Here is a 7,257-nt window from a genome sequence, read left to right as displayed (position 1 = left end):
AATTATATGAAAGGATGAAAACTCCTCCATCCACTGGCAGGAAGTGTAAGAACCTGCTTGGCTGAGACATACTTTTAAGATTTTCAGAAGAATTCACATCAGTAATGTGTGTTAAATTGCATCCCGTGAGGGAAAGCACAAAAAGAAAAGGGTGGGCAGTAATAGTCAAGCTTTACTTTTTTGTCACCAAGAAACAACATTGTAACTGAAACACAAAAGCAAAGTGTGGAATGCATAATGTGAGAAGGAGGCATGTAATAACAGGGAGAGCTTCTGAAGTAACTTAAAGCACCTTCATTTGTTTCCTTGTTTGCAGGTAAGTGTAGTGCAGCCTACACACTTCAATCAAGCCCGCAGGAGACTTTAATAAGTGATAATAAAGCGTGAAAGGTTGCTATCTGAGAAGGCTGGAAAGATGCATGTGCTTATTGCTAGTAATTATGTATCCAGTTAGCAGGCACCAAAATAGTTGCTCTAGCTTTTATTGCACCCTGGCACCCAAACTCGGGAGCATCCATGAGCTTAACAGAAGCTGAATTTCAATTTTTGATCTACTGAGCTTGAAGTTCATGGAGGAGATGTCAGAAATGGTAATTGGGCTAAGAAAAATATCCACACTACTGCTTTGCATCTATCTTGCCAGCTATCGGGCTATATGATTAAAGGAAGGCAAACACTGTGTGTTGAAACATAACAGTTTATTTAACTGGAATGAAGCAGCTATCTCATTTACCTATAAATACATTATGAAATCCATTTTTATCATGGAACTCAGATGCACAATTTCTTTACTTTTGGGATTTGTTGTCTGGAAAATTGAGAACTTTTTGATCAGTCTCTTTTTCTTTCAGTGGAATCATCTTGAGACTGTTCCAGCAGCAGCAGAATTGTGGTCTGCCATTGGCTATCCAGCAGGGTGACTGCATGTGCTTGTGTGAGGCTATATTTCAACTTCCCTGGATTATTTCAGCGTGTGAATACCTTGATTATTCCTGAAAAACAAGAGGAATAAAATCATGTGAAGCGCAGTTATTCTGTAGTAACTCAGTATAAAAGCAAGCCAAAATAAGATGTAATCCCTGTCAATTTAGGACGAGGCTAGTATGTTATGGAACACCTTTTTTGTGTACCCAGATTCCACCTGAAATAAAAAGGTATCTGAGTACTTCCTGCTGCACTCCTGGTAGGCTGCCCATGGATCCTCTGGTCACTGTGAATGAAGACAGAAATGCCTCAAACACTTTTACTCCCAAAGTAGCATTACTTTAGAATAAATACTGTGACACAAAGGATCAGTGCTTTTTGAAAGTCACCTCTAGCAGAACTTGTACAAGTTTTTGTGTGAAGTGTGCATCTTGCTGTTTTATTCGCTGTGGGTTTATATTTGGAGAAGCAGCATGCTTTATTGACAACATTCTGCCCAATGGGTGTTGAGGTCTGATATCTTCTCTTATCACTTGTTGTTAAAAGAATTTCTGGGGGGTTAATAGTTAACTATTAGAGGGAAAAGGAAGAATAGAGAAATAAATTGGCACAATTTTAATTGTTGTATCCATGTTGGAGCCCTGGATTCTTCTCTTTTAGCAGGAGGAGTTTTGCTCTAGTTTTTTGCTCGTATTGAGCCCCCAGGAATGGACTTTGCAGAGTAACGGATGAGGGGGGAGATCTTAGGATGGCTTCTCAAGTATTCTTGTGTGTTTACCACCTAGAACTCAAGCGTTCCTGTTCTGCTGGTTGAGGCCCAGAAGGTAGCTGCACCCCCTGTACTTCCCACCCCGGCATTGTTTTCTAGAAGTTACTCTGCTCATACGCTTAATAGGAATTGTTCAGAAGCCATGTGGTATATGAAATCCATCTTCTTCCCCAAAACATAGCTGTGAAATACATTTTGCCATGCAATGAATACTTGATCAACTTGGTTATTGAGCCCTAATGTGCCCCAAATGATGTGTAAATACAATTAAGCGGTAATGAGATGTCAGCAGGAAATGGAATGCCCTGGCTGAGTACCAGGGCTCTGTCACTGGGAATCTACGTGGCATCGTGTTAATATTGCAGGCTCATGAATTTTTTAGCTTGAGTAAATGCAAAAATCCTTCATACCCTATCCTGTATATATCCGGTTGGCTGGAAGAATCTGCTGCAGGGCTAGGCAGCTTTCTGTTATGATTCATAGATGTGCTTTCTCTCATGTATTCTCTTACAGAGTGAGCGTTGCTATGTTCTCCTTTCTTTGAAATGGAATGCTCTCGACTGCTGTTCAGAGTGCTGGAACATAGATGTTTTGAAAAGTATAATTAGTTGTCATCAAATAATATGTGACTTTTTTGAGGGGGTAATCTCTTTCCAGCAGTTCCTGTTTGCCTGTTCACTCAACATGAATTAATTGCATCTTCTCTCCTTCCCGTCTGTATTTTATCTTGGTTTTTATGGAAAGACAAGGGCTTAGCCTCAGAGATCCAATTGAAAAATAGAAGTGATAATGGCATGTATAGAACAGAAGGAAGAGTATGAGAGTGAGTATTGAAAATTAAAAGTACTTTACTTGGATACATTTTTACCAAAAGAGATTCAGGTCCAGCAAAAGAGGGGGGAAAAAAGAGATTTTTGGGTTGACTGAATGTCAAATTATCTTCTTCCATACCTTTTATCCTCTGGTTTTGAAAGTCAATCTGTCAAGTATCGTTGTTGGTTTTAGGTTCTTTGCTAACAGAAGCACATAACTGGTTACTTCTTACCAGGATCATTATTTTTCTCAGTCATAATAATGTCTCTTCTTTTTGAAAATAAAACATTTTCTTAAAAAAAAAAAAAAGCAAAAAAAAGAGAGGTAATGTTAGTTATACCACATGATACTGATAGTAAATATTTACAATTAAATGTTATACAGTAGCTTAATAGTATAGATGGAGCAATTAGGATTGGGTAGTAAACTGCCAAAGCAACTGGGAAACCTCACACTGGGAGCCTAAATCTACTCTTTTGACTCCCTGCTAATGCTGTTTTAAGGGATGAAATTGTTGTACTGTCTGCTCTGATAAAGGAGAACTCTTTCTGCCATGGTAGATTATTTTTGAGAAATAAGAAGTGGATTGCATGCTGCCATTTTTCCCCTCATTAGCAGGACCAGTTCCAGGAATCTAAACTGTCACTATTTTTAACAAAATTCAAGATGCTTTGGAATTCCTCTGAACGTGACCTTTTTCCTCTCTGCCAATGTCCCACCTCTTGATGTATACTGAGCTATTCCAGGAAAATACTGCATTGAGAAACATGAATACGTTCACTGGGAGAAAAGTTCACTTGCCGGCTTGTAGTAGGAGGGATACATATTCAAGAAGGCAGATTGAAGCTAGCTACAGTTCTTCTGTAAGAAGAACTTTCATAACTTTCTTTGACTTCTATTGTAGTACGCTTTCCTGAATATAATTTCACAGAAAACCCAATTTGATCACCTGGTATGATCTGGAAAATTGTTGAATTTTTGAATATTGTCTGCTTGGCTAAGAAACGTTAAAATAAGTTGTTGGTTGTACTCTAGGCAGTTGCTCTTTTTTTTTTGTCAGTTTAGTCATTCTAAGACTATGCCTCTTGCTTGGAACAGTGTGTGCACAAAACACTATTTGTGAATCTTCATATTGTGTTTGCTCAGTTAACAATTTTAGGACAGTATATTAGATGCCTGGGGCATTTAATCTCCATGACTCTAGGCTGAAACTAGCAGGAGCTACAGTATACCAGGAAAATAAGTCAGACAAATCAAGAAGGTCTTGACTGACATTAATGTGAGACTAAGTTAAATTTTTAGAGCTTAATTATTAAAATATTTAATATTGTTTTGAACTTTTGCTCAGAACCTTGAGGACTTTTCATTTCCTAATAGCTCAGAAATAAGCACTTTTTTTTTTTTAAGTTTGTATCAGTAAGACAAGGATTTGAAGTAGTAGAAATCGAAGCCATAACAAGCAAGAGAAAGGAAGTACTGTAAAATATCAATTTACAAATACAAGAAAGGCCAGAAAGTTTCCCATTAAATGCTCTTGCAAACCATGCTCCCTGCTAGCACTTCTCGCTTAGCTTTTACTGGATTCCTCTGATGTGGTTAATCACTCCATCTGTTAGACAGTGAGCAGTTTGTCCTTTGCTCTTTTCTGAGACTGATCTGGCTGGCTGCAGTTCACAACAGCCTCTGCACATCTTCAAATGGTTCAGAAGATAAATGTTGAGTGAAATCTTCGCTAATGAAAATGGAACTCCCACATGGGAGTATTTGCTTTATCTATCTTTTAAAAGAAAAAAAAAAAGGAACTTGTTTGTTCATAACTTCTCATTAACTTTACAGGATCTGCATTTAGTCAGAATAACACCTTTTATCATTGGAAAAATGAGTGGAGTTTTGTTCCCGTTGCTGGAATGATTCTGTAGGAGGTGGTGCCATGTGGAGAACGCTCCAGAGCTTACTGTGTGGAGGAAAGTACTTTCTCTTCTGCTGTAGGTAATTCACAGCACCTTAATAAGGATAACTCTGCCTCTGATCTGTGTTATGTGTTTTGATGGATCAGCCTTTTATATTGTGTCCCCACAGAGATGCTGTAAGGGGAATTTGCACATATTTACATGATGTGAAAATATTATATAGTAAATAGTACTCATTAGACCATGTTAATTTTTTAAAAATGTTTGAAGCATGTAAATTTTTTTTTCTTCAACATTCCAAACATTTACAGGAAAAAAATTAAACTACTGAGGATTTGGATTTTCATTCAGATCCTTGTCATAGCTTTTGGTTTTAAGTTGTGATAGTGAAAACCTTCTTTCACCAACGGAAAGTCCTCCTTCAAACCTGTGGCTGTTGTGTTTTATAGTACAATTTATCTAATTACTATGCAGTAACAGAATTTATTTGCCTTATTTTATGCAACTGATTATCTCTTGGTCTATGAAGAGGGCCAACTGAAGTTGATGAGCAAGTGTGAGAGGAGTAGGTAGGATGGTTTGGCCAGACTGCTGTGTGCTGCTAATGGGAAGGGGGAAGAGACAGCGATGTCACTGTGACAGCGAGGTGGAGCAGGGCTGGTGAGAGGCTTTGGGCAGGAGTGCTGTGCAGATCCTAGAGGAGCGCCTGAGTGGGCGCACAGACTGGGGCTGAGTGGGTAGAATTTCCTTTGCTCATTACAGAGCATTTCTTCTCCTCTCATTTCCTTGAGCCTGGGGATATTCAAGTCCAAATTTGAATAAAACTTATTTATCTGTTGTCCTCATGCTGAAGGCCTTTTCTCTAATCATATTCAAACCACTTCTTCAAATTATTTGTGTCTGTATAAGCATTTGAAATTATGCTGTCAGGAAAAAAAAAAAAAAAGGCTGCACGAAAAATACCTAGAAATAATTTTCAAGTGTATTCCCTTCTGACTCTGAAGAACATGTGTAAGTCAGCTTCTTTTTCTTTAAACCCTATTCTGAAGCTGCTGTTGTTCAAAAATATTTTTTCCTCTCTTTCCAGTTGGTGAAACTGTGTTTCTACCTCTTCCCTCAGTAAATCTTCAAGTTCTCATCCTTAAATTCTTGCACAACTCGGATGTTGTAGGTTTTGCATTTCAGATGGGAGTGCTATTTGAGATCCTATTTTCCCTGTGGTAACTGGGAGGTATTTAGAAGCTGAGAGAGTATGAGGGCTGCTCCAAAGGTAATGCCTCCTATTTTGTGATGTCAGAGGCAGCTGTAGCTGGGATGGCAGCAGAGGCTGAACCTTCCCACCAACGTTCCGTGCCGTGGTGTTGCTGTGTGACAGATGGCAGCAGAGGGGCACTGTGACAGAATGGCACCTGAGTGGAAGTGTGGGTGGAGCAAAGGGTGGAACTGAGTTCCTCCATGGGGAAAAAAGGGCCCCCAATGACACTTATCAGTGCTTGTGAACATTTATGGAGACTGAACAGTGGGTGTCAGTGCAGTGAGGCTGTGAGTGGTGCATTTCAGCAGTGGAGACAGTGAGAGTGGGGCACTGTCATGGTTTTATGATTTTTGTTATTGGTATTCCACATCGTAACATGCATTTACAGCCACTTGAATAACTGTGTTGTAATGACCTAATGGAGACCCTGTAGATCTTATTTATTGCTCATTAACAAAAAATGACAAATGTAAACTGTTAAATGCTTTATGACTTCTCTCATTGTTTTGCTGGGAGCTGTTATGTATCAGTGAGCAGCAAATGCATACTATGGTTGCTTGCATTAAATGCTTATTGTCAAACTGAAGAATGTTACCAGCCAGGACCAATTATTTTGATTCCACACACTTCCAATTATGTTTTTTAATCAAGAGAGGGGAGAACAGGAAACCTGAGTCTTTATAATGATTTGCACCATGTTAATAAAAAAACCCACACATTTAAATTCTTCAATTAATGTTCCTGCATTTTTGCCTCCCTTCCCCATCTCTCTCCAAATTTGGCAGAAGAGGCAATCTTTTTGAGTTTGATTTCTTTTGCTTATGCATAGTTTTGTCTTTTTACCTACAATATAGTTTTCAGAACTGATACCTCTTCCCTTTTAGAACTGATACCTCTTCCCTTTTCAGCTGCACATCTGGTGACCACAGATCTTAATTATAGCACAGCTGATCATTAGAAGTGTTCTTTCTTCTTACAATGTGTAACAACAGGATATGGATATCAAAGACTGCTTTTCTTATCTCCAGTCATTCAATAGCACCAAAGCATAACAGTGCAGTAGTGAAGTATTAAATCAGAGAGCATCACAAGAAACTGCAAGTTTTCTTTGTGTATGGGGCTGCTGAATCACGGCCTGAACCTCTGATTGATCACCTGAGGCGAGCAGTGAGTCAGCGTCAGCCACGGGAGCACAGGTGAAGGCAAATCACCTGTGCTGCTGGAAGGGGTGGAGCCTGGCTGCACCTCTCCTAGAGCCATTTAATTGCTGACTGCCAGCAGGAAAGGGTCTCTTTCTGGAGATCCATTCTATTGGAGTTTTGCAGTGAGCCCAGGACACAGGTAAGCACTCTATCTATTCTCTTTTGTATAATAACCTGCTTAGCCAATCTCTGGTATATTCCATAATTATAACATCTGTACATTCATTGATTGTATACCTTATTTTACTAAGCTGGTTAGTCTTTTGGTTTATTTCGTAATTATAACATCTTTATATTCACTGATTATACACTTTGGTTTTTAGATCAGCGCTGAAGTCTTCTGCTCATTTCAGATAGGCTTTTTAGTCTTGTTAATCTTGGTCT

The 7,257-nt window shown here is 38.9% G+C and overlaps 1 long non-coding RNA gene across 1 annotated transcript; it reads right to left on the bottom strand.

Annotated features, from left to right (window-relative positions):
- On the bottom strand, nt 1–5,743 carry LOC109370265. The gene is made up of 4 exons (XR_002120270.2): nt 5,380–5,743; nt 2,645–2,798; nt 2,104–2,268; nt 1–992 (listed from the first exon to the last, which is right to left on the bottom strand). It is a non-coding gene; the product is annotated as an uncharacterized LOC109370265 (long non-coding RNA).
- Nucleotides 5,744–7,257: the final 1,514 nt, after the last annotated feature.

This window comes from Meleagris gallopavo, chromosome 16 (assembly GCF_000146605.3).
Source record: "Meleagris gallopavo isolate NT-WF06-2002-E0010 breed Aviagen turkey brand Nicholas breeding stock chromosome 16, Turkey_5.1, whole genome shotgun sequence".
NCBI lineage: Eukaryota > Metazoa > Chordata > Aves > Galliformes > Phasianidae > Meleagris > Meleagris gallopavo.
The sequence above is the reverse complement of the archived record's forward strand: the minus strand, read 5'-3'. Positions and strand labels throughout refer to the sequence as shown.